This window comes from Ambystoma mexicanum, chromosome 12 (assembly GCF_040938575.1).
Source record: "Ambystoma mexicanum isolate Mex_15411 chromosome 12, UKY_AmexF1_1, whole genome shotgun sequence".
Classification (NCBI taxonomy): domain Eukaryota; kingdom Metazoa; phylum Chordata; class Amphibia; order Caudata; family Ambystomatidae; genus Ambystoma; species Ambystoma mexicanum.
In genome coordinates, this window is record NC_090936.1 from 551,183,075 (window position 1) to 551,209,507 (window position 26,433).

General features: G+C 46.5%; 14 non-coding genes across 14 annotated transcripts; all 14 read right to left on the reverse strand.

Moving 5' to 3' along the window:
* Nucleotides 1–587: 587 nt before the first annotated feature.
* On the reverse strand, nt 588–659 carry TRNAA-CGC (transfer RNA alanine (anticodon CGC)). The gene has a single exon. It is a non-coding gene; the product is annotated as a tRNA-Ala (tRNA).
* Nucleotides 660–3,043: 2,384 nt separating this feature from the next.
* Nucleotides 3,044–3,115, reverse strand: TRNAA-CGC (transfer RNA alanine (anticodon CGC)). The gene has a single exon. It is a non-coding gene; the product is annotated as a tRNA-Ala (tRNA).
* Nucleotides 3,116–5,507: 2,392 nt separating this feature from the next.
* On the reverse strand, nt 5,508–5,579 carry TRNAA-CGC (transfer RNA alanine (anticodon CGC)). The gene has a single exon. It is a non-coding gene; the product is annotated as a tRNA-Ala (tRNA).
* Nucleotides 5,580–7,963: 2,384 nt separating this feature from the next.
* TRNAA-CGC (transfer RNA alanine (anticodon CGC)) lies at nt 7,964–8,035 on the reverse strand. The gene has a single exon. It is a non-coding gene; the product is annotated as a tRNA-Ala (tRNA).
* Nucleotides 8,036–10,419: 2,384 nt separating this feature from the next.
* Nucleotides 10,420–10,491, reverse strand: TRNAA-CGC (transfer RNA alanine (anticodon CGC)). The gene has a single exon. It is a non-coding gene; the product is annotated as a tRNA-Ala (tRNA).
* Nucleotides 10,492–12,883: 2,392 nt separating this feature from the next.
* Nucleotides 12,884–12,955, reverse strand: TRNAA-CGC (transfer RNA alanine (anticodon CGC)). The gene has a single exon. It is a non-coding gene; the product is annotated as a tRNA-Ala (tRNA).
* Nucleotides 12,956–13,219: 264 nt separating this feature from the next.
* Nucleotides 13,220–13,291, reverse strand: TRNAA-UGC (transfer RNA alanine (anticodon UGC)). The gene has a single exon. It is a non-coding gene; the product is annotated as a tRNA-Ala (tRNA).
* A 2,060-nt stretch (nt 13,292–15,351) lies between these two features.
* Nucleotides 15,352–15,423, reverse strand: TRNAA-CGC (transfer RNA alanine (anticodon CGC)). The gene has a single exon. It is a non-coding gene; the product is annotated as a tRNA-Ala (tRNA).
* Nucleotides 15,424–17,807: 2,384 nt separating this feature from the next.
* TRNAA-CGC (transfer RNA alanine (anticodon CGC)) lies at nt 17,808–17,879 on the reverse strand. Its single transcript has one exon. It is a non-coding gene; the product is annotated as a tRNA-Ala (tRNA).
* Nucleotides 17,880–20,271: 2,392 nt separating this feature from the next.
* On the reverse strand, nt 20,272–20,343 carry TRNAA-CGC (transfer RNA alanine (anticodon CGC)). Its single transcript has one exon. It is a non-coding gene; the product is annotated as a tRNA-Ala (tRNA).
* Nucleotides 20,344–20,607: 264 nt separating this feature from the next.
* Nucleotides 20,608–20,679, reverse strand: TRNAA-UGC (transfer RNA alanine (anticodon UGC)). Its single transcript has one exon. It is a non-coding gene; the product is annotated as a tRNA-Ala (tRNA).
* Nucleotides 20,680–22,737: 2,058 nt separating this feature from the next.
* Nucleotides 22,738–22,809, reverse strand: TRNAA-CGC (transfer RNA alanine (anticodon CGC)). The gene has a single exon. It is a non-coding gene; the product is annotated as a tRNA-Ala (tRNA).
* A 2,390-nt stretch (nt 22,810–25,199) lies between these two features.
* On the reverse strand, nt 25,200–25,271 carry TRNAA-CGC (transfer RNA alanine (anticodon CGC)). Its single transcript has one exon. It is a non-coding gene; the product is annotated as a tRNA-Ala (tRNA).
* A 264-nt stretch (nt 25,272–25,535) lies between these two features.
* TRNAA-UGC (transfer RNA alanine (anticodon UGC)) lies at nt 25,536–25,607 on the reverse strand. The gene has a single exon. It is a non-coding gene; the product is annotated as a tRNA-Ala (tRNA).
* Nucleotides 25,608–26,433: the final 826 nt, after the last annotated feature.

The window sequence follows — 26,433 nt, forward strand, 5'->3', positions numbered from 1 at the left end:
GTCCATAGAAACATGCAGAAAAGCTGCCCCCCCCTGCAATCCCCCTGATCAACTAATGAAAAATATCAATATGTTCAAGGCTTTTGCTTTTAGAAGCCGGAGATAGGCCCCAGCAGCAGAGCTGGTAGGATATTCCAGCTCAAAACTAACAAGTTACAGAACCTGATCAACTTAGGTTGACAACAGAGGTACATCTGTGGCCACATCCAGTGAAAACAAATTATTTTTAAAGCTAGCCATCATATGCTACAAAGGTACAATGGTGGAGCTATACATTCGGAACCAAAACAATCGACTGAAAAGAAACGCAAGGCAATGCCAATCCTTTCACGATTCTGCACAGTTAAAACTGTGGTGTGATGGTACTCTCTGTGCATTTCTATTTGTAGTGATTGTGAAGGCATACAGGATGTTGACACTGGCAGGGACGCAAACCTCACTGATATATTACAGGCAGGTTTGCGATACGGGCACCAGCGTTTTCTCAGACAAATAGATATGAATGTCGATGATCCTATAATCATGGCCCGAGTTGCAGTGTGAAATACAAAATAACCGGGACAAAATCACACTGAAGTTTATGCAAATGGAGATGCCGGGGATTGAACCCGGGACCTCATACATGCGAAGCATGCGCTCTACCACTGAGCTACATCCCCTTGGTGTGCGGTGAGTCTGTCCTGCAGACATCTTTTCCTGGGAGAATTCTTCCGGTCAAAGTATGCTGCCAACTGAAGCACTAGCAAAAGACCAGGGAAAACGGGAGCAAGACTGGAAAAGCACATGGTCACACTGAAGCAGTGTGCATTATGCTTCTCCATAAGAGATGACTTCCAGGGGAAGTATTCCACCAGAGGATTACCGTGCTCAAAGAGCCATCTAGTGGACAGAGACCATATGACAGTCAAAAAAAGGGAAACAATTGGAGATGCCAGGGATTGGACCCGGGGCCTCATACATGCAAAACAAGTGCTCTACCACTGAGCTACATCCCCTCGGTATGCAGTGTGTCTGTCCTGCAGACATAATTTTCAGGGAGAACTCTTCTGGTCAAAACATTCTGCCGAGTGAAGCAGTAGCAAAAGAGCAGGGAAAACTGGAGCAAGAATGGAAAACCACATGGTCACACTGAAGCAGTGTGCATTTTGCTTCTCCATAAGAGATGACTTCCAGGGGAAGATTTCCACCAGAGGATTACTGTGCTCAAAGGGCCATCTAGTGGATAGAGATCATTTGACAGTCAAAAAGAGAAACAAGTGGAAATGCCCCGGGTCCTCATACATGCAAAGCATGCGCTCTACAACTGAGCTACATCCCCGCTGAGAGGACACTTCCTCATCACACCTAAAAGCTTTAGGAGGGAGTGGGCTAAGTAAGGAAAGGGGTTTGCAGTAGTGCATATGAAAAAACATGACAACTGCCAAATTACATCTTACTACTTACAATGACAAAGTTAAAGCGCCAGGTCGATCTCATCACGTTGGTGCCTGAGACATCACATAATGTGACACGGCCATCTCGGATAGATGCCCCAGATTTGAGAAGTGTAGTTATGGAGAAAAAATAAATAAATATATATATATATGTATGTCTTCAAACACCAAAAATGAGATAGCACCATTTCGCGAAGGAATTCCTCCAGCCGAAAGCCCACAAATGTTGCTAGATAGACTGACACCTCTTTCGGATGTCCTTCTGTATTTGCTGGCTAGTGGAAAGCAACGTGGACCCACCACTCTATAGCTCTGCCGTCATGAGTGTCCCTAGCACACTCGGCAGATGTCGCTTCTCTAGGCAGACAAGCAGTGGAATTCTGCGGAAGGTCAATGGTGCTTCCATTGGTTTTGCCACTAGGCGATCCATTGCAGCCCTAGAATGAAGCATAACCCGCTGAATGCATTCAGGGTGTTCTGCGGTGGGAAAGGTCAGAGGGGGTGATAGTTGGTGAGCGTGCACAGCACCTCAGAATGATACCACTGCCTAGCAGGGGGACCGGTGGAGACACTATTCTCAGCCAATGCCCCTCTGTCTGAACGAGTCTGCTTTGTGTCATCCCGGTAAGAGATCAGGCTAACAGGCTTCCAATGAAAAAAGCAGACATCACACTGAAGCATGGTGCACCGTGCATGTCCACAATCATCGGCTCCAAAGAGAAGACGTTCAGCAACAGGATTTAGTATGGCAAAAGACCACATCATCCTAATTCCCATGTACAGGAAAAAGCCCACACTTGAAGAAACATATCATATTGAGATGCCGGGGATCGAACCTGTGGCCTCATACTTTCAAAGCAGGTGCTCTACCACTGAGTTACATCCCCGCTGCCAGCAAGGACCTATGAAATCTACCAGATGCTGGCTGGCTGCTTGGGACTAACAGCGCCCAGAACTGATGGTAACTGTCGAATTGGAGTTTCCAAATGGCGGACTTCATTTTAGAGCCACCTGTTTCTGGTTGTCCATAGAAACATGCAGAAAAGCTGCCCCCCCCTGCAATCCCCCTGATCAACTAATGAAAAATATCAATATGTTCAAGGCTTTTGCTTTTAGAAGCCGGAGATAGGCCCCAGCAGCAGAGCTGGTAGGATATTCCAGCTCAAAACGAACAAGTTACAGAACCTGATCAACTTAGGTTGACAACAGAGGTACATCTGTGGCCACATCCAGTGAAAACAAATTATTTTTAAAGCTAGCCATCATATGCTACAAAGGTACAATGGTGGAGCTATACATTCGGAACCAAAACAATCGACTGAAAAGAAACGCAAGGCAATGCCAATCCTTTCACGATTCTGCACAGTTAAAACTGTGGTGTGATGGTACTCTCTGTGCATTTCTATTTGTAGTGATTGTGAAGGCATACAGGATGTTGACACTGGCAGGGACGCAAACCTCACTGATATATTACAGGCAGGTTTGCGATACGGGCACCAGCGTTTTCTCAGACAAATAGATATGAATGTCGATGATCCTATAATCATGGCCCGAGTTGCAGTGTGAAATACAAAATAACCGGGACAAAATCACACTGAAGTTTATGCAAATGGAGATGCCGGGGATTGAACCCGGGACCTCATACATGCGAAGCATGCGCTCTACCACTGAGCTACATCCCCTTGGTGTGCGGTGAGTCTGTCCTGCAGACATCTTTTCCTGGGAGAATTCTTCCGGTCAAAGTATGCTGCCAACTGAAGCACTAGCAAAAGACCAGGGAAAACGGGAGCAAGACTGGAAAAGCACATGGTCACACTGAAGCAGTGTGCATTATGCTTCTCCATAAGAGATGACTTCCAGGGGAAGTATTCCACCAGAGGATTACCGTGCTCAAAGAGCCATCTAGTGGACAGAGACCATATGACAGTCAAAAAAAGGGAAACAATTGGAGATGCCAGGGATTGGACCCGGGGCCTCATACATGCAAAACAAGTGCTCTACCACTGAGCTACATCCCCTCGGTATGCAGTGTGTCTGTCCTGCAGACATAATTTTCAGGGAGAACTCTTCTGGTCAAAACATTCTGCCGAGTGAAGCAGTAGCAAAAGAGCAGGGAAAACTGGAGCAAGAATGGAAAACCACATGGTCACACTGAAGCAGTGTGCATTTTGCTTCTCCATAAGAGATGACTTCCAGGGGAAGATTTCCACCACAGGATTACTGTGCTCAAAGGGCCATCTAGTGGATAGAGATCATTTGACAGTCAAAAAGAGAAACAAGTGGAAATGCCCCGGGTCCTCATACATGCAAAGCATGCGCTCTACAACTGAGCTACATCCCCGCTGAGAGGACACTTCCTCATCACACCTAAAAGCTTCAGGAGGGAGTGGGCTAAGTAAGGAAAGGGGTTTGCAGTAGTGCATATGAAAAAACATGACAACTGCCAAATTACATCTTACTACTTACAATGACAAAGTTAAAGCGCCAGGTCGATCTCATCACGTTGGTGCCTGAGACATCACATAATGTGACACGGCCATCTCGGATAGATGCCCCAGATTTGAGAAGTGTAGTTATGGAGAAAAAATAAATAAATATATATATATATATATATATGTATGTCTTCAAACACCAAAAATGAGATAGCACCATTTCGCGCAGGAATTCCTCCAGCCGAAAGCCCACAAATGTTGCTAGATAGACTGACACCTCTTTCGGATGTCCTTCTGTATTTGCTGGCTAGTGGAAAGCAACGTGGACCCACCACTCTATAGCTCTGCCGTCATGAGTGTCCCTAGCACACTCGGCAGATGTCGCTTCTCTAGGCAGACAAGCAGTGGAATTCTGCGGAAGGTCAATGGTGCTTCCATTGGTTTTGCCACTAGGCGATCCATTGCAGCCCTAGAATGAAGCATAACCCGCTGAATGCATTCAGGGTGTTCTGCGGTGGGAAAGGTCAGAGGGGGTGATAGTTGGTGAGCGTGCACAGCACCTCAGAATGATACCACTGCCTAGCAGGGGGACCGGTGGAGACACTATTCTCAGCCAATGCCCCTCTGTCTGAATGAGTCTGCTTTGTGTCATCCCGGTAAGAGATCAGGCTAACAGGCTTCCAATGAAAAAAGCAGACATCACACTGAAGCATGGTGCACCGTGCATGTCCACAATCATCGGCTCCAAAGAGAAGACGTTCAGCAACAGGATTTAGTATGGCAAAAGACCACATCATCCTAATTCCCATGTACAGGAAAAAGCCCACACTTGAAGAAACATATCATATGGAGATGCCGGGGATCGAACCTGTGGCCTCATACTTCCAAAGCAGGTGCTCTACCACTGAGTTACATCCCCGCTGCCAGCAAGGACCTATGAAATCTACCAGATGCTGGCTGGCTGCTTGGGACTAACAGCGCCCAGAACTGATGGTAACTGTCGAATTGGAGTTTCCAAATGGCAGACTTCATTTTAGAGCCACCTGTTTCTGGTTGTCCATAGAAACATGCAGAAAAGCTGCCCCCCCCTGCAATCCCCCTGATCAACTAATGAAAAATATCAATATGTTCAAGGCTTTTGCTTTTAGAAGCCGGAGATAGGCCCCAGCAGCAGAGCTGGTAGGATATTCCAGCTCAAAACTAACAAGTTACAGAACCTGATCAACTTAGGTTGACAACAGAGGTACATCTGTGGCCACATCCAGTGAAAACAAATTATTTTTAAAGCTAGCCATCATATGCTACAAAGGTACAATGGTGGAGCTATACATTCGGAACCAAAACAATCGACTGAAAAGAAACGCAAGGCAATGCCAATCCTTTCACGATTCTGCACAGTTAAAACTGTGGTGTGATGGTACTCTCTGTGCATTTCTATTTGTAGTGATTGTGAAGGCATACAGGATGTTGACACTGGCAGGGACGCAAACCTCACTGATATATTACAGGCAGGTTTGCGATACGGGCACCAGCGTTTTCTCAGACAAATAGATATGAATGTCGATGATCCTATAATCATGGCCCGAGTTGCAGTGTGAAATACAAAATAACCGGGACAAAATCACACTGAAGTTTATGCAAATGGAGATGCCGGGGATTGAACCCGGGACCTCATACATGCGAAGCATGCGCTCTACCACTGAGCTACATCCCCTTGGTGTGCGGTGAGTCTGTCCTGCAGACATCTTTTCCTGGGAGAATTCTTCCGGTCAAAGTATGCTGCCAACTGAAGCACTAGCAAAAGACCAGGGAAAACGGGAGCAAGACTGGAAAAGCACATGGTCACACTGAAGCAGTGTGCATTATGCTTCTCCATAAGAGATGACTTCCAGGGGAAGTATTCCACCAGAGGATTACCGTGCTCAAAGAGCCATCTAGTGGACAGAGACCATATGACAGTCAAAAAAAGGGAAACAATTGGAGATGCCAGGGATTGGACCCGGGGCCTCATACATGCAAAACAAGTGCTCTACCACTGAGCTACATCCCCTCGGTATGCAGTGTGTCTGTCCTGCAGACATAATTTTCAGGGAGAACTCTTCTGGTCAAAACATTCTGCCGAGTGAAGCAGTAGCAAAAGAGCAGGGAAAACTGGAGCAAGAATGGAAAACCACATGGTCACACTGAAGCAGTGTGCATTTTGCTTCTCCATAAGAGATGACTTCCAGGGGAAGATTTCCACCAGAGGATTACTGTGCTCAAAGGGCCATCTAGTGGATAGAGATCATTTGACAGTCAAAAAGAGAAACAAGTGGAAATGCCCCGGGTCCTCATACATGCAAAGCATGCGCTCTACAACTGAGCTACATCCCCGCTGAGAGGACACTTCCTCATCACACCTAAAAGCTTTAGGAGGGAGTGGGCTAAGTAAGGAAAGGGGTTTGCAGTAGTGCATATGAAAAAACATGACAACTGCCAAATTACATCTTACTACTTACAATGACAAAGTTAAAGCGCCAGGTCGATCTCATCACGTTGGTGCCTGAGACATCACATAATGTGACACGGCCATCTCGGATAGATGCCCCAGATTTGAGAAGTGTAGTTATGGAGAAAAAATAAATAAATATATATATATATGTATGTCTTCAAACACCAAAAATGAGATAGCACCATTTCGCGAAGGAATTCCTCCAGCCGAAAGCCCACAAATGTTGCTAGATAGACTGACACCTCTTTCGGATGTCCTTCTGTATTTGCTGGCTAGTGGAAAGCAACGTGGACCCACCACTCTATAGCTCTGCCGTCATGAGTGTCCCTAGCACACTCGGCAGATGTCGCTTCTCTAGGCAGACAAGCAGTGGAATTCTGCGGAAGGTCAATGGTGCTTCCATTGGTTTTGCCACTAGGCGATCCATTGCAGCCCTAGAATGAAGCATAACCCGCTGAATGCATTCAGGGTGTTCTGCGGTGGGAAAGGTCAGAGGGGGTGATAGTTGGTGAGCGTGCACAGCACCTCAGAATGATACCACTGCCTAGCAGGGGGACCGGTGGAGACACTATTCTCAGCCAATGCCCCTCTGTCTGAACGAGTCTGCTTTGTGTCATCCCGGTAAGAGATCAGGCTAACAGGCTTCCAATGAAAAAAGCAGACATCACACTGAAGCATGGTGCACCGTGCATGTCCACAATCATCGGCTCCAAAGAGAAGACGTTCAGCAACAGGATTTAGTATGGCAAAAGACCACATCATCCTAATTCCCATGTACAGGAAAAAGCCCACACTTGAAGAAACATATCATATTGAGATGCCGGGGATCGAACCTGTGGCCTCATACTTTCAAAGCAGGTGCTCTACCACTGAGTTACATCCCCGCTGCCAGCAAGGACCTATGAAATCTACCAGATGCTGGCTGGCTGCTTGGGACTAACAGCGCCCAGAACTGATGGTAACTGTCGAATTGGAGTTTCCAAATGGCGGACTTCATTTTAGAGCCACCTGTTTCTGGTTGTCCATAGAAACATGCAGAAAAGCTGCCCCCCCCTGCAATCCCCCTGATCAACTAATGAAAAATATCAATATGTTCAAGGCTTTTGCTTTTAGAAGCCGGAGATAGGCCCCAGCAGCAGAGCTGGTAGGATATTCCAGCTCAAAACGAACAAGTTACAGAACCTGATCAACTTAGGTTGACAACAGAGGTACATCTGTGGCCACATCCAGTGAAAACAAATTATTTTTAAAGCTAGCCATCATATGCTACAAAGGTACAATGGTGGAGCTATACATTCGGAACCAAAACAATCGACTGAAAAGAAACGCAAGGCAATGCCAATCCTTTCACGATTCTGCACAGTTAAAACTGTGGTGTGATGGTACTCTCTGTGCATTTCTATTTGTAGTGATTGTGAAGGCATACAGGATGTTGACACTGGCAGGGACGCAAACCTCACTGATATATTACAGGCAGGTTTGCGATACGGGCACCAGCGTTTTCTCAGACAAATAGATATGAATGTCGATGATCCTATAATCATGGCCCGAGTTGCAGTGTGAAATACAAAATAACCGGGACAAAATCACACTGAAGTTTATGCAAATGGAGATGCCGGGGATTGAACCCGGGACCTCATACATGCGAAGCATGCGCTCTACCACTGAGCTACATCCCCTTGGTGTGCGGTGAGTCTGTCCTGCAGACATCTTTTCCTGGGAGAATTCTTCCGGTCAAAGTATGCTGCCAACTGAAGCACTAGCAAAAGACCAGGGAAAACGGGAGCAAGACTGGAAAAGCACATGGTCACACTGAAGCAGTGTGCATTATGCTTCTCCATAAGAGATGACTTCCAGGGGAAGTATTCCACCAGAGGATTACCGTGCTCAAAGAGCCATCTAGTGGACAGAGACCATATGACAGTCAAAAAAAGGGAAACAATTGGAGATGCCAGGGATTGGACCCGGGGCCTCATACATGCAAAACAAGTGCTCTACCACTGAGCTACATCCCCTCGGTATGCAGTGTGTCTGTCCTGCAGACATAATTTTCAGGGAGAACTCTTCTGGTCAAAACATTCTGCCGAGTGAAGCAGTAGCAAAAGAGCAGGGAAAACTGGAGCAAGAATGGAAAACCACATGGTCACACTGAAGCAGTGTGCATTTTGCTTCTCCATAAGAGATGACTTCCAGGGGAAGATTTCCACCAGAGGATTACTGTGCTCAAAGGGCCATCTAGTGGATAGAGATCATTTGACAGTCAAAAAGAGAAACAAGTGGAAATGCCCCGGGTCCTCATACATGCAAAGCATGCGCTCTACAACTGAGCTACATCCCCGCTGAGAGGACACTTCCTCATCACACCTAAAAGCTTTAGGAGGGAGTGGGCTAAGTAAGGAAAGGGGTTTGCAGTAGTGCATATGAAAAAACATGACAACTGCCAAATTACATCTTACTACTTACAATGACAAAGTTAAAGCGCCAGGTCGATCTCATCACGTTGGTGCCTGAGACATCACATAATGTGACACGGCCATCTCGGATAGATGCCCCAGATTTGAGAAGTGTAGTTATGGAGAAAAAATAAATAAATATATATATATATGTATGTCTTCAAACACCAAAAATGAGATAGCACCATTTCGCGAAGGAATTCCTCCAGCCGAAAGCCCACAAATGTTGCTAGATAGACTGACACCTCTTTCGGATGTCCTTCTGTATTTGCTGGCTAGTGGAAAGCAACGTGGACCCACCACTCTATAGCTCTGCCGTCATGAGTGTCCCTAGCACACTCGGCAGATGTCGCTTCTCTAGGCAGACAAGCAGTGGAATTCTGCGGAAGGTCAATGGTGCTTCCATTGGTTTTGCCACTAGGCGATCCATTGCAGCCCTAGAATGAAGCATAACCCGCTGAATGCATTCAGGGTGTTCTGCGGTGGGAAAGGTCAGAGGGGGTGATAGTTGGTGAGCGTGCACAGCACCTCAGAATGATACCACTGCCTAGCAGGGGGACCGGTGGAGACACTATTCTCAGCCAATGCCCCTCTGTCTGAACGAGTCTGCTTTGTGTCATCCCGGTAAGAGATCAGGCTAACAGGCTTCCAATGAAAAAAGCAGACATCACACTGAAGCATGGTGCACCGTGCATGTCCACAATCATCGGCTCCAAAGAGAAGACGTTCAGCAACAGGATTTAGTATGGCAAAAGACCACATCATCCTAATTCCCATGTACAGGAAAAAGCCCACACTTGAAGAAACATATCATATTGAGATGCCGGGGATCGAACCTGTGGCCTCATACTTTCAAAGCAGGTGCTCTACCACTGAGTTACATCCCCGCTGCCAGCAAGGACCTATGAAATCTACCAGATGCTGGCTGGCTGCTTGGGACTAACAGCGCCCAGAACTGATGGTAACTGTCGAATTGGAGTTTCCAAATGGCGGACTTCATTTTAGAGCCACCTGTTTCTGGTTGTCCATAGAAACATGCAGAAAAGCTGCCCCCCCCTGCAATCCCCCTGATCAACTAATGAAAAATATCAATATGTTCAAGGCTTTTGCTTTTAGAAGCCGGAGATAGGCCCCAGCAGCAGAGCTGGTAGGATATTCCAGCTCAAAACGAACAAGTTACAGAACCTGATCAACTTAGGTTGACAACAGAGGTACATCTGTGGCCACATCCAGTGAAAACAAATTATTTTTAAAGCTAGCCATCATATGCTACAAAGGTACAATGGTGGAGCTATACATTCGGAACCAAAACAATCGACTGAAAAGAAACGCAAGGCAATGCCAATCCTTTCACGATTCTGCACAGTTAAAACTGTGGTGTGATGGTACTCTCTGTGCATTTCTATTTGTAGTGATTGTGAAGGCATACAGGATGTTGACACTGGCAGGGACGCAAACCTCACTGATATATTACAGGCAGGTTTGCGATACGGGCACCAGCGTTTTCTCAGACAAATAGATATGAATGTCGATGATCCTATAATCATGGCCCGAGTTGCAGTGTGAAATACAAAATAACCGGGACAAAATCACACTGAAGTTTATGCAAATGGAGATGCCGGGGATTGAACCCGGGACCTCATACATGCGAAGCATGCGCTCTACCACTGAGCTACATCCCCTTGGTGTGCGGTGAGTCTGTCCTGCAGACATCTTTTCCTGGGAGAATTCTTCCGGTCAAAGTATGCTGCCAACTGAAGCACTAGCAAAAGACCAGGGAAAACGGGAGCAAGACTGGAAAAGCACATGGTCACACTGAAGCAGTGTGCATTATGCTTCTCCATAAGAGATGACTTCCAGGGGAAGTATTCCACCAGAGGATTACCGTGCTCAAAGAGCCATCTAGTGGACAGAGACCATATGACAGTCAAAAAAAGGGAAACAATTGGAGATGCCAGGGATTGGACCCGGGGCCTCATACATGCAAAACAAGTGCTCTACCACTGAGCTACATCCCCTCGGTATGCAGTGTGTCTGTCCTGCAGACATAATTTTCAGGGAGAACTCTTCTGGTCAAAACATTCTGCCGAGTGAAGCAGTAGCAAAAGAGCAGGGAAAACTGGAGCAAGAATGGAAAACCACATGGTCACACTGAAGCAGTGTGCATTTTGCTTCTCCATAAGAGATGACTTCCAGGGGAAGATTTCCACCACAGGATTACTGTGCTCAAAGGGCCATCTAGTGGATAGAGATCATTTGACAGTCAAAAAGAGAAACAAGTGGAAATGCCCCGGGTCCTCATACATGCAAAGCATGCGCTCTACAACTGAGCTACATCCCCGCTGAGAGGACACTTCCTCATCACACCTAAAAGCTTCAGGAGGGAGTGGGCTAAGTAAGGAAAGGGGTTTGCAGTAGTGCATATGAAAAAACATGACAACTGCCAAATTACATCTTACTACTTACAATGACAAAGTTAAAGCGCCAGGTCGATCTCATCACGTTGGTGCCTGAGACATCACATAATGTGACACGGCCATCTCGGATAGATGCCCCAGATTTGAGAAGTGTAGTTATGGAGAAAAAATAAATAAATATATATATATATATATATATGTATGTCTTCAAACACCAAAAATGAGATAGCACCATTTCGCGCAGGAATTCCTCCAGCCGAAAGCCCACAAATGTTGCTAGATAGACTGACACCTCTTTCGGATGTCCTACTGTATTTGATGGCTAGTGGAAAGCAACGTGGACCCACCACTCTATAGCTCTGCCGTCATGAGTGTCCCTAGCACACTCGGCAGATGTCGCTTCTCTAGGCAGACAAGCAGTGGAATTCTGCGGAAGGTCAATGGTGCTTCCATTGGTTTTGCCACTAGGCGATCCATTGCAGCCCTAGAATGAAGCATAACCCGCTGAATGCATTCAGGGTGTTCTGCGGTGGGAAAGGTCAGAGGGGGTGATAGTTGGTGAGCGTGCACAGCACCTCAGAATGATACCACTGCCTAGCAGGGGGACCGGTGGAGACACTATTCTCAGCCAATGCCCCTCTGTCTGAATGAGTCTGCTTTGTGTCATCCCGGTAAGAGATCAGGCTAACAGGCTTCCAATGAAAAAAGCAGACATCACACTGAAGCATGGTGCACCGTGCATGTCCACAATCATCGGCTCCAAAGAGAAGACGTTCAGCAACAGGATTTAGTATGGCAAAAGACCACATCATCCTAATTCCCATGTACAGGAAAAAGCCCACACTTGAAGAAACATATCATATGGAGATGCCGGGGATCGAACCTGTGGCCTCATACTTCCAAAGCAGGTGCTCTACCACTGAGTTACATCCCCGCTGCCAGCAAGGACCTATGAAATCTACCAGATGCTGGCTGGCTGCTTGGGACTAACAGCGCCCAGAACTGATGGTAACTGTCGAATTGGAGTTTCCAAATGGCGGACTTCATTTTAGAGCCACCTGTTTCTGGTTGTCCATAGAAACATGCAGAAAATCTGCCCCCCCCTGCAGTCCCCCTGATCAACTAATGAAAAATATCAATATGTTCAAGGCTTTTGCTTTTAGAAGCCGGAGATAGGCCCCAGCAGCAGAGCTGGTAGGATATTCCAGCTCAAAACTAACAAGTTACAGAACCTGATCAACTTAGGTTGACAACAGAGGTACATCTGTGGCCACATCCAGTGAAAACAAATTATTTTTAAAGCTAGCCATCATATGCTACAAAGGTACAATGGTGGAGCTATACATTCGGAACCAAAACAATCGACTGAAAAGAAACGCAAGGCAATGCCAATCCTTTCACGATTCTGCACGGTTAAAACTGTGGTGTGATGGTACTCTCGTTGCATTTCTATTTGTAGTGATTGTGAAGGCATACAGGATGTTGACACTGGCAGGGACGCAAACCTCACTGATATATTACAGGCAGGTTTGCGATACGGGCACCAGCGTTTTCTCAGACAAATAGATATGAATGTCGATGATCCTATAATCATGGCCCGAGTTGCAGTGTGAAATACAAAATAACCGGGACAAAATCACACTGATGTTTATGCAAATGGAGATGCCGGGGATTGAACCCGGGACCTCATACATGCGAAGCATGCGCTCTACCACTGAGCTACATCCCCTCGGTGTGCGGTGAGTCTGTCCTGCAGACATCTTTTCCTTGGAGAATTCTTCTGGTCAAAGTATGCTGCCAACTGAAGCACTAGCAAAAGACCAGGGAAAACGGGAGCAAGACTGGAAAAGCACATGGTCACACTGAAGCAGTGTGCATTATGCTTCTCCATAAGAGATGACTTCCAGGGGAAGTATTCCACCAGAGGATTACCGTGCTCAAAGAGCCATCTAGTGGACAGAGACCATATGACAGTCAAAAAAAGGGAAACAATTGGAGATGCCAGGGATTGGACCCGGGGCCTCATGCATGCAAAACAAGTGCTCTACCACTGAGCTACATCCCCTCGGTATGCAGTGTGTCTGTCCTGCAGACATAATTTTCAGGGAGAACTCTTCTGGTCAAAACATTCTGCCGAGTGAAGCAGTAGCAAAAGAGCAGGGAAAACTGGAGCAAGAATGGAAAACCACATGGTCACACTGAAGCAGTGTGCATTTTGCTTCTCCATAAGAGATGACTTCCAGGGGAAGATTTCCACCACAGGATTACTGTGCTCAAAGGGCCATCTAGTGGATAGAGATCATTTGACAGTCAAAAAGAGAAACAAGTGGAAATGCCCCGGGTCCTCATACATGCAAAGCATGCGCTCTACAACTGAGCTACATCCCCGCTGAGAGGACACTTCCTCATCACACCTAAAAGCTTCAGGAGGGAGTGGGCTAAGTAAGGAAAGGGGTTTGCAGTAGTGCATATGAAAAAACATGACAACTGCCAAATTACATCTTACTACTTACAATGACAAAGTTAAAGCGCCAGGTCGATCTCATCACGTTGGTGCCTGAGACATCACATAATGTGACACGGCCATCTCGGATAGATGCCCCAGATTTGAGAAGTGTAGTTATGGAGAAAAAATAAATAAATATATATATATATATATATATATATGTATGTCTTCAAACACCAAAAATGAGATAGCACCATTTCGCGAAGGAATTCCTCCAGCCGAAAGCCCACAAATGTTGCTAGATAGACTGACACCTCTTTCGGATGTCCTTCTGTATTTGCTGGCTAGTGGAAAGCAACGTGGACCCACCACTCTATAGCTCTGCCGTCATGAGTGTCCCTAGCACACTCGGCAGATGTCGCTTCTCTAGGCAGACAAGCAGTGGAATTCTGCGGAAGGTCAATGGTGCTTCCATTGGTTTTGCCACTAGGCGATCCATTGCAGCCCTAGAATGAAGCATAACCCGCTGAATGCATTCAGGGTGTTCTGCGGTGGGAAAGGTCAGAGGGGGTGATAGTTGGTGAGCGTGCACAGCACCTCAGAATGATACCACTGCCTAGCAGGGGGACCGGTGGAGACACTATTCTCAGCCAATGCCCCTCTGTCTGAACGAGTCTGCTTTGTGTCATCCCGGTAAGAGATCAGGCTAACAGGCTTCCAATGAAAAAAGCAGACATCACACTGAAGCATGGTGCACCGTGCATGTCCACAATCATCAGCTCCAAAGAGAAGACGTTCAGCAACAGGATTTAGTATGGCAAAAGACCACATCATCCTAATTCCCATGTACAGGAAAAAGCCCACACTTGAAGAAACATATCATATGGAGATGCCGGGGATCGAACCTGTGGCCTCATACTTCCAAAGCAGGTGCTCTACCACTGAGTTACATCCCCGCTGCCAGCAAGGACCTATGAAATCTACCAGATGCTGGCTGGCTGCTTGGGACTAACAGCGCCCAGAACTGATGGTAACTGTCGAATTGGAGTTTCCAAATGGCGGACTTCATTTTAGAGCCACCTGTTTCTGGTTGTCCATAGAAACATGCAGAAAAGCTGCCCCCCCCTGCAATCCCCCTGATCAACTAATGAAAAATATCAATATGTTCAAGGCTTTTGCTTTTAGAAGCCGGAGATAGGCCCCAGCAGCAGAGCTGGTAGGATATTCCAGCTCAAAACTAACAAGTTACAGAACCTGATCAACTTAGGTTGACAACAGAGGTACATCTGTGGCCACATCCAGTGAAAACAAATTATTTTTAAAGCTAGCCATCATATGCTACAAAGGTACAATGGTGGAGCTATACATTCGGAACCAAAACAATCGACTGAAAAGAAACGCAAGGCAATGCCAATCCTTTCACGATTCTGCACAGTTAAAACTGTGGTGTGATGGTACTCTCTGTGCATTTCTATTTGTAGTGATTGTGAAGGCATACAGGATGTTGACACTGGCAGGGACGCAAACCTCACTGATATATTACAGGCAGGTTTGCGATACGGGCACCAGCGTTTTCTCAGACAAATAGATATGAATGTCGATGATCCTATAATCATGGCCCGAGTTGCAGTGTGAAATACAAAATAACCGGGACAAAATCACACTGAAGTTTATGCAAATGGAGATGCCGGGGATTGAACCCGGGACCTCATACATGCGAAGCATGCGCTCTACCACTGAGCTACATCCCCTTGGTGTGCGGTGAGTCTGTCCTGCAGACATCTTTTCCTGGGAGAATTCTTCCGGTCAAAGTATGCTGCCAACTGAAGCACTAGCAAAAGACCAGGGAAAACGGGAGCAAGACTGGAAAAGCACATGGTCACACTGAAGCAGTGTGCATTATGCTTCTCCATAAGAGATGACTTCCAGGGGAAGTATTCCACCAGAGGATTACCGTGCTCAAAGAGCCATCTAGTGGACAGAGACCATATGACAGTCAAAAAAAGGGAAACAATTGGAGATGCCAGGGATTGGACCCGGGGCCTCATACATGCAAAACAAGTGCTCTACCACTGAGCTACATCCCCTCGGTATGCAGTGTGTCTGTCCTGCAGACATAATTTTCAGGGAGAACTCTTCTGGTCAAAACATTCTGCCGAGTGAAGCAGTAGCAAAAGAGCAGGGAAAACTGGAGCAAGAATGGAAAACCACATGGTCACACTGAAGCAGTGTGCATTTTGCTTCTCCATAAGAGATGACTTCCAGGGGAAGATTTCCACCAGAGGATTACTGTGCTCAAAGGGCCATCTAGTGGATAGAGATCATTTGACAGTCAAAAAGAGAAACAAGTGGAAATGCCCCGGGTCCTCATACATGCAAAGCATGCGCTCTACAACTGAGCTACATCCCCGCTGAGAGGACACTTCCTCATCACACCTAAAAGCTTTAGGAGGGAGTGGGCTAAGTAAGGAAAGGGGTTTGCAGTAGTGCATATGAAAAAACATGACAACTGCCAAATTACATCTTACTACTTACAATGACAAAGTTAAAGCGCCAGGTCGATCTCATCACGTTGGTGCCTGAGACATCACATAATGTGACACGGCCATCTCGGATAGATGCCCCAGATTTGAGAAGTGTAGTTATGGAGAAAAAATAAATAAATATATATATATATGTATGTCTTCAAACACCAAAAATGAGATAGCACCATTTCGCGAAGGAATTCCTCCAGCCGAAAGCCCACAAATGTTGCTAGATAGACTGACACCTCTTTCGGATGTCCTTCTGTATTTGCTGGCTAGTGGAAAGCAACGTGGACCCACCACTCTATAGCTCTGCCGTCATGAGTGTCCCTAGCACACTCGGCAGATGTCGCTTCTCTAGGCAGACAAGCAGTGGAATTCTGCGGAAGGTCAATGGTGCTTCCATTGGTTTTGCCACTAGGCGATCCATTGCAGCCCTAGAATGAAGCATAACCCGCTGAATGCATTCAGGGTGTTCTGCGGTGGGAAAGGTCAGAGGGGGTGATAGTTGGTGAGCGTGCACAGCACCTCAGAATGATACCACTGCCTAGCAGGGGGACCGGTGGAGACACTATTCTCAGCCAATGCCCCTCTGTCTGAACGAGTCTGCTTTGTGTCATCCCGGTAAGAGATCAGGCTAACAGGCTTCCAATGAAAAAAGCAGACATCACACTGAAGCATGGTGCACCGTGCATGTCCACAATCATCGGCTCCAAAGAGAAGACGTTCAGCAACAGGATTTAGTATGGCAAAAGACCACATCATCCTAATTCCCATGTACAGGAAAAAGCCCACACTTGAAGAAACATATCATATTGAGATGCCGGGGATCGAACCTGTGGCCTCATACTTTCAAAGCAGGTGCTCTACCACTGAGTTACATCCCCGCTGCCAGCAAGGACCTATGAAATCTACCAGATGCTGGCTGGCTGCTTGGGACTAACAGCGCCCAGAACTGATAGTAACTGTCGAATTGGAGTTTCCAAATGGCGGACTTCATTTTAGAGCCACCTGTTTCTGGTTGTCCATAGAAACATGCAGAAAAGCTGCCCCCCCCTGCAATCCCCCTGATCAACTAATGAAAAATATCAATATGTTCAAGGCTTTTGCTTTTAGAAGCCGGAGATAGGCCCCAGCAGCAGAGCTGGTAGGATATTCCAGCTCAAAACGAACAAGTTACAGAACCTGATCAACTTAGGTTGACAACAGAGGTACATCTGTGGCCACATCCAGTGAAAACAAATTATTTTTAAAGCTAGCCATCATATGCTACAAAGGTACAATGGTGGAGCTATACATTCGGAACCAAAACAATCGACTGAAAAGAAACGCAAGGCAATGCCAATCCTTTCACGATTCTGCACAGTTAAAACTGTGGTGTGATGGTACTCTCTGTGCATTTCTATTTGTAGTGATTGTGAAGGCATACAGGATGTTGACACTGGCAGGGACGCAAACCTCACTGATATATTACAGGCAGGTTTGCGATACGGGCACCAGCGTTTTCTCAGACAAATAGATATGAATGTCGATGATCCTATAATCATGGCCCGAGTTGCAGTGTGAAATACAAAATAACCGGGACAAAATCACACTGAAGTTTATGCAAATGGAGATGCCGGGGATTGAACCCGGGACCTCATACATGCGAAGCATGCGCTCTACCACTGAGCTACATCCCCTTGGTGTGCGGTGAGTCTGTCCTGCAGACATCTTTTCCTGGGAGAATTCTTCCGGTCAAAGTATGCTGCCAACTGAAGCACTAGCAAAAGACCAGGGAAAACGGGAGCAAGACTGGAAAAGCACATGGTCACACTGAAGCAGTGTGCATTATGCTTCTCCATAAGAGATGACTTCCAGGGGAAGTATTCCACCAGAGGATTACCGTGCTCAAAGAGCCATCTAGTGGACAGAGACCATATGACAGTCAAAAAAAGGGAAACAATTGGAGATGCCAGGGATTGGACCCGGGGCCTCATACATGCAAAACAAGTGCTCTACCACTGAGCTACATCCCCTCGGTATGCAGTGTGTCTGTCCTGCAGACATAATTTTCAGGGAGAACTCTTCTGGTCAAAACATTCTGCCGAGTGAAGCAGTAGCAAAAGAGCAGGGAAAACTGGAGCAAGAATGGAAAACCACATGGTCACACTGAAGCAGTGTGCATTTTGCTTCTCCATAAGAGATGACTTCCAGGGGAAGATTTCCACCACAGGATTACTGTGCTCAAAGGGCCATCTAGTGGATAGAGATCATTTGACAGTCAAAAAGAGAAACAAGTGGAAATGCCCCGGGTCCTCATACATGCAAAGCATGCGCTCTACAACTGAGCTACATCCCCGCTGAGAGGACACTTCCTCATCACACCTAAAAGCTTCAGGAGGGAGTGGGCTAAGTAAGGAAAGGGGTTTGCAGTAGTGCATATGAAAAAACATGACAACTGCCAAATTACATCTTACTACTTACAATGACAAAGTTAAAGCGCCAGGTCGATCTCATCACGTTGGTGCCTGAGACATCACATAATGTGACACGGCCATCTCGGATAGATGCCCCAGATTTGAGAAGTGTAGTTATGGAGAAAAAATAAATAAATATATATATATATATATATATGTATGTCTTCAAACACCAAAAATGAGATAGCACCATTTCGCGCAGGAATTCCTCCAGCCGAAAGCCCACAAATGTTGCTAGATAGACTGACACCTCTTTCGGATGTCCTTCTGTATTTGCTGGCTAGTGGAAAGCAACGTGGACCCACCACTCTATAGCTCTGCCGTCATGAGTGTCCCTAGCACACTCGGCAGATGTCGCTTCTCTAGGCAGACAAGCAGTGGAATTCTGCGGAAGGTCAATGGTGCTTCCATTGGTTTTGCCACTAGGCGATCCATTGCAGCCCTAGAATGAAGCATAACCCGCTGAATGCATTCAGGGTGTTCTGCGGTGGGAAAGGTCAGAGGGGGTGATAGTTGGTGAGCGTGCACAGCACCTCAGAATGATACCACTGCCTAGCAGGGGGACCGGTGGAGACACTATTCTCAGCCAATGCCCCTCTGTCTGAATGAGTCTGCTTTGTGTCATCCCGGTAAGAGATCAGGCTAACAGGCTTCCAATGAAAAAAGCAGACATCACACTGAAGCATGGTGCACCGTGCATGTCCACAATCATCGGCTCCAAAGAGAAGACGTTCAGCAACAGGATTTAGTATGGCAAAAGACCACATCATCCTAATTCCCATGTACAGGAAAAAGCCCACACTTGAAGAAACATATCATATGGAGATGCCGGGGATCGAACCTGTGGCCTCATACTTCCAAAGCAGGTGCTCTACCACTGAGTTACATCCCCGCTGCCAGCAAGGACCTATGAAATCTACCAGATGCTGGCTGGCTGCTTGGGACTAACAGCGCCCAGAACTGATGGTAACTGTCGAATTGGAGTTTCCAAATGGCGGACTTCATTTTAGAGCCACCTGTTTCTGGTTGTCCATAGAAACATGCAGAAAATCTGCCCCCCCCTGCAGTCCCCCTGATCAACTAATGAAAAATATCAATATGTTCAAGGCTTTTGCTTTTAGAAGCCGGAGATAGGCCCCAGCAGCAGAGCTGGTAGGATATTCCAGCTCAAAACTAACAAGTTACAGAACCTGATCAACTTAGGTTGACAACAGAGGTACATCTGTGGCCACATCCAGTGAAAACAAATTATTTTTAAAGCTAGCCATCATATGCTACAAAGGTACAATGGTGGAGCTATACATTCGGAACCAAAACAATCGACTGAAAAGAAACGCAAGGCAATGCCAATCCTTTCACGATTCTGCACGGTTAAAACTGTGGTGTGATGGTACTCTCGTTGCATTTCTATTTGTAGTGATTGTGAAGGCATACAGGATGTTGACACTGGCAGGGACGCAAACCTCACTGATATATTACAGGCAGGTTTGCGATACGGGCACCAGCGTTTTCTCAGACAAATAGATATGAATGTCGATGATCCTATAATCATGGTCCGAGTTGCAGTGTGAAATACAAAATAACCGGGACAAAATCACACTGATGTTTATGCAAATGGAGATGCCGGGGATTGAACCCGGGACCTCATACATGCGAAGCATGCGCTCTACCACTGAGCTACATCCCCTCGGTGTGCGGTGAGTCTGTCCTGCAGACATCTTTTCCTTGGAGAATTCTTCTGGTCAAAGTATGCTGCCAACTGAAGCACTAGCAAAAGACCAGGGAAAACGGGAGCAAGACTGGAAAAGCACATGGTCACACTGAAGCAGTGTGCATTATGCTTCTCCATAAGAGATGACTTCCAGGGGAAGTATTCCACCAGAGGATTACCGTGCTCAAAGAGCCATCTAGTGGACAGAGACCATATGACAGTCAAAAAAAGGGAAACAATTGGAGATGCCAGGGATTGGACCCGGGGCCTCATGCATGCAAAACAAGTGCTCTACCACTGAGCTACATCCCCTCGGTATGCAGTGTGTCTGTCCTGCAGACATAATTTTCAGGGAGAACTCTTCTGGTCAAAACATTCTGCCGAGTGAAGCAGTAGCAAAAGAGCAGGGAAAACTGGAGCAAGAATGGAAAACCACATGGTCACACTGAAGCAGTGTGCATTTTGCTTCTCCATAAGAGATGACTTCCAGGGGAAGATTTCCACCACAGGATTACTGTGCTCAAAGGGCCATCTAGTGGATAGAGATCATTTGACAGTCAAAAAGAGAAACAAGTGGAAATGCCCCGGGTCCTCATACATGCAAAGCATGCGCTCTACAACTGAGCTACATCCCCGCTGAGAGGACTCTTCCTCATCACACCTAAAAGCTTCAGGAGGGAGTGGGCTAAGTAAGGAAAGGGGTTTGCAGTAGTGCATATGAAAAAACATGACAACTGCCAAATTACATCTTACTACTTACAATGACAAAGTTAAAGCGCCAGGTCGATCTCATCACGTTGGTGCCTGAGACATCACATAATGTGACACGGCCATCTCGGATAGATGCCCCAGATTTGAGAAGTGTAGTTATGGAGAAAAAATAAATAAATATATATATATATATATATATATGTATGTCTTCAAACACCAAAAATGAGATAGCACCATTTCGCGCAGGAATTCCTCCAGCCGAAAGCCCACAAATGTTGCTAGATAGACTGACACCTCTTTCGGATGTCCTTCTGTATTTGCTGGCTAGTGGAAAGCAACGTGGACCCACCACTCTATAGCTCTGCTGTCATGAGTGTCCCTAGCACACTCGGCAGATGTCGCTTCTCTAGGCAGACAAGCAGTGGAATTCTGCGGAAGGTCAATGGTGCTTCCATTGGTTTTGCCACTAGGCGATCCATTGCAGCCCTAGAATGAAGCATAACCCGCTGAATGCATTCAGGGTGTTCTGCGGTGGGAAAGGTCAGAGGGGGTGATAGTTGGTGAGCGTGCACAGCACCTCAGAATGATACCACTGCCTAGCAGGGGGACCGGTGGAGACACTATTCTCAGCCAATGCCCCTCTGTCTGAACGAGTCTGCTTTGTGTCATCCCGGTAAGAGATCAGGCTAACAGGCTTCCAATGAAAAAAGCAGACATCACACTGAAGCATGGTGCACCGTGCATGTCCACAATCATCGGCTCCAAAGAGAAGACGTTCAGCAACAGGATTTAGTATGGCAAAAGACCACATCATCCTAATTCCCATGTACAGGAAAAAGCCCACACTTGAAGAAACATATCATATTGAGATGCCGGGGATCGAACCTGTGGCCTCATACTTTCAAAGCAGGTGCTCTACCACTGAGTTACATCCCCGCTGCCAGCAAGGACCTATGAAATCTACCAGATGCTGGCTGGCTGCTTGGGACTAACAGCGCCCAGAACTGATGGTAACTGTCGAATTGGAGTTTCCAAATGGCGGACTTCATTTTAGAGCCACCTGTTTCTGGTTGTCCATAGAAACATGCAGAAAAGCTGCCCCCCCCTGCAATCCCCCTGATCAACTAATGAAAAATATCAATATGTTCAAGGCTTTTGCTTTTAGAAGCCGGAGATAGGCCCCAGCAGCAGAGCTGGTAGGATATTCCAGCTCAAAACGAACAAGTTACAGAACCTGATCAACTTAGGTTGACAACAGAGGTACATCTGTGGCCACATCCAGTGAAAACAAATTATTTTTAAAGCTAGCCATCATATGCTACAAAGGTACAATGGTGGAGCTATACATTCGGAACCAAAACAATCGACTGAAAAGAAACGCAAGGCAATGCCAATCCTTTCACGATTCTGCACAGTTAAAACTGTGGTGTGATGGTACTCTCTGTGCATTTCTATTTGTAGTGATTGTGAAGGCATACAGGATGTTGACACTGGCAGGGGCGCAAACCTCACTGATATATTACAGGCAGGTTTGCGATACGGGCACCAGCGTTTTCTCAGACAAATAGATATGAATGTCGATGATCCTATAATCATGGCCCGAGTTGCAGTGTGAAATACAAAATAACCGGGACAAAATCACACTGAAGTTTATGCAAATGGAGATGCCGGGGATTGAACCCGGGACCTCATACATGCGAAGCATGTGCTCTACCACTGAGCTACATCCCCTTGGTGTGCGGTGAGTCTGTCCTGCAGACATCTTTTCCTGGGAGAATTCTTCCGGTCAAAGTATGCTGCCAACTGAAGCACTAGCAAAAGACCAGGGAAAACGGGAGCAAGACTGGAAAAGCACATGGTCACACTGAAGCAGTGTGCATTATGCTTCTCCATAAGAGATGACTTCCAGGGGAAGTATTCCACCAGAGGATTACCGTGCTCAAAGAGCCATCTAGTGGACAGAGACCATATGACAGTCAAAAAAAGGGAAACAATTGGAGATGCCAGGGATTGGACCCGGGGCCTCATACATGCAAAACAAGTGCTCTACCACTGAGCTACATCCCCTCGGTATGCAGTGTGTCTGTCCTGCAGACATAATTTTCAGGGAGAACTCTTCTGGTCAAAACATTCTGCCGAGTGAAGCAGTAGCAAAAGAGCAGGGAAAACTGGAGCAAGAATGGAAAACCACATGGTCACACTGAAGCAGTGTGCATTTTGCTTCTCCATAAGAGATGACTTCCAGGGGAAGATTTCCACCACAGGATTACTGTGCTCAAAGGGCCATCTAGTGGATAGAGATCATTTGACAGTCAAAAAGAGAAACAAGTGGAAATGCCCCGGGTCCTCATACATGCAAAGCATGCGCTCTACAACTGAGCTACATCCCCGCTGAGAGGACACTTCCTCATCACACCTAAAAGCTTCAGGAGGGAGTGGGCTAAGTAAGGAAAGGGGTTTGCAGTAGTGCATATGAAAAAACATGACAACTGCCAAATTACATCTTACTACTTACAATGACAAAGTTAAAGCGCCAGGTCGATCTCATCACGTTGGTGCCTGAGACATCACATAATGTGACACGGCCATCTCGGATAGATGCCCCAGATTTGAGAAGTGTAGTTATGGAGAAAAAATAAATAAATATATATATATATATATATGTATGTCTTCAAACACCAAAAATGAGATAGCACCATTTCGCGCAGGAATTCCTCCAGCCGAAAGCCCACAAATGTTGCTAGATAGACTGACACCTCTTTCGGATGTCCTTCTGTATTTGCTGGCTAGTGGAAAGCAACGTGGACCCACCACTCTATAGCTCTGCCGTCATGAGTGTCCCTAGCACACTCGGCAGATGTCGCTTCTCTAGGCAGACAAGCAGTGGAATTCTGCGGAAGGTCAATGGTGCTTCCATTGGTTTTGCCACTAGGCGATCCATTGCAGCCCTAGAATGAAGCATAACCCGCTGAATGCATTCAGGGTGTTCTGCGGTGGGAAAGGTCAGAGGGGGTGATAGTTGGTGAGCGTGCACAGCACCTCAGAATGATACCACTGCCTAGCAGGGGGACCGGTGGAGACACTATTCTCAGCCAATGCCCCTCTGTCTGAATGAGTCTGCTTTGTGTCATCCCGGTAAGAGATCAGGCTAACAGGCTTCCAATGAAAAAAGCAGACATCACACTGAAGCATGGTGCACCGTGCATGTCCACAATCATCGGCTCCAAAGAGAAGACGTTCAGCAACAGGATTTAGTATGGCAAAAGACCACATCATCCTAATTCCCATGTACAGGAAAAAGCCCACACTTGAAGAAACATATCATATGGAGATGCCGGGGATCGAACCTGTGGCCTCATACTTCCAAAGCATGTGCTCTACCACTGAGTTACATCCCCGCTGCCAGCAAGGACCTATGAAATCTACCAGATGCTGGCTGGCTGCTTGGGACTAACAGCGCCCAGAACTGATGGTAACTGTCGAATTGGAGTTTCCAAATGGCGGACTTCATTTTAGAGCCACCTGTTTCTGGTTGTCCATAGAAACATGCAGAATATCTGCCCCCCCCTGCAGTCCCCCTGATCAACTAATGAAAAATATCAATATGTTCAAGGCTTTTGCTTTTAGAAGCCGGAGATAGGCCCCAGCAGCAGAGCTGGTAGGATATTCCAGCTCAAAACTAACAAGTTACAGAACCTGATCAACTTAGGTTGACAACAGAGGTACATCTGTGGCCACATCCAGTGAAAACAAATTATTTTTAAAGCTAGCCATCATATGCTACAAAGGTACAATGGTGGAGCTATACATTCGGAACCAAAACAATCGACTGAAAAGAAACGCAAGGCAATGCCAATCCTTTCACGATTCTGCACGGTTAAAACTGTGGTGTGATGGTACTCTCGTTGCATTTCTATTTGTAGTGATTGTGAAGGCATACAGGATGTTGACACTGGCAGGGACGCAAACCTCACTGATATATTACAGGCAGGTTTGCGATACGGGCACCAGCGTTTTCTCAGACAAATAGATATGAATGTCGATGATCCTATAATCATGGCCCGAGTTGCAGTGTGAAATACAAAATAACCGGGACAAAATCACACTGATGTTTATGCAAATGGAGATGCCGGGGATTGAACCCGGGACCTCATACATGCGAAGCATGCGCTCTACCACTGAGCTACATCCCCTCGGTGTGCGGTGAGTCTGTCCTGCAGACATCTTTTCCTTGGAGAATTCTTCTGGTCAAAGTATGCTGCCAACTGAAGCACTAGCAAAAGACCAGGGAAAACGGGAGCAAGACTGGAAAAGCACATGGTCACACTGAAGCAGTGTGCATTATGCTTCTCCATAAGAGATGACTTCCAGGGGAAGTATTCCACCAGAGGATTACCGTGCTCAAAGAGCCATCTAGTGGACAGAGACCATATGACAGTCAAAAAAAGGGAAACAATTGGAGATGCCAGGGATTGGACCCGGGGCCTCATGCATGCAAAACAAGTGCTCTACCACTGAGCTACATCCCCTCGGTATGCAGTGTGTCTGTCCTGCAGACATAATTTTCAGGGAGAACTCTTCTGGTCAAAACATTCTGCCGAGTGAAGCACTAGCAAAAGAGCAGGGAAAACTGGAGCAAGAATGGAAAACCACATGGTCACACTGAAGCAGTGTGCATTTTGCTTCTCCATAAGAGATGACTTCCAGGGGAAGATTTCCACCACAGGATTACTGTGCTCAAAGGGCCATCTAGTGGATAGAGATCATTTTACAGTCAAAAAGAGAAACAAGTGAAAATGCCCCGGGTCCTCATACATGCAAAGCATGCGCTCTACAACTGAGCTACATCCCCGCTGAGAGGACACTTCCTCATCACACCTAAAAGCTTCAGGAGGGAGTGGGCTAAGTAAGGAAAGGGGTTTGCAGTAGTGCATATGAAAAAACATGACAACTGCCAAATTACATCTTACTACTTACAATGACAAAGTTAAAGCGCCAGGTCGATCTCATCACGTTGGTGCCTGAGACATCACATAATGTGACACGGCCATCTCGGATAGATGCCCCAGATTTGAGAAGTGTAGTTATGGAGAAAAAATAAATAAATATATATATATATATATATATATATGTATGTCTTCAAACACCAAAAATGAGATAGCACCATTTCGCGCAGGAATTCCTCCAGCCGAAAGCCCACAAATGTTGCTAGATAGACTGACACCTCTTTCGGATGTCCTTCTGTATTTGCTGGCTAGTGGAAAGCAACGTGGACCCACCACTCTATAGCTCTGCCGTCATGAGTGTCCCTAGCATACTCGGCAGATGTCGCTTCTCTAGGCAGACAAGCAGTGG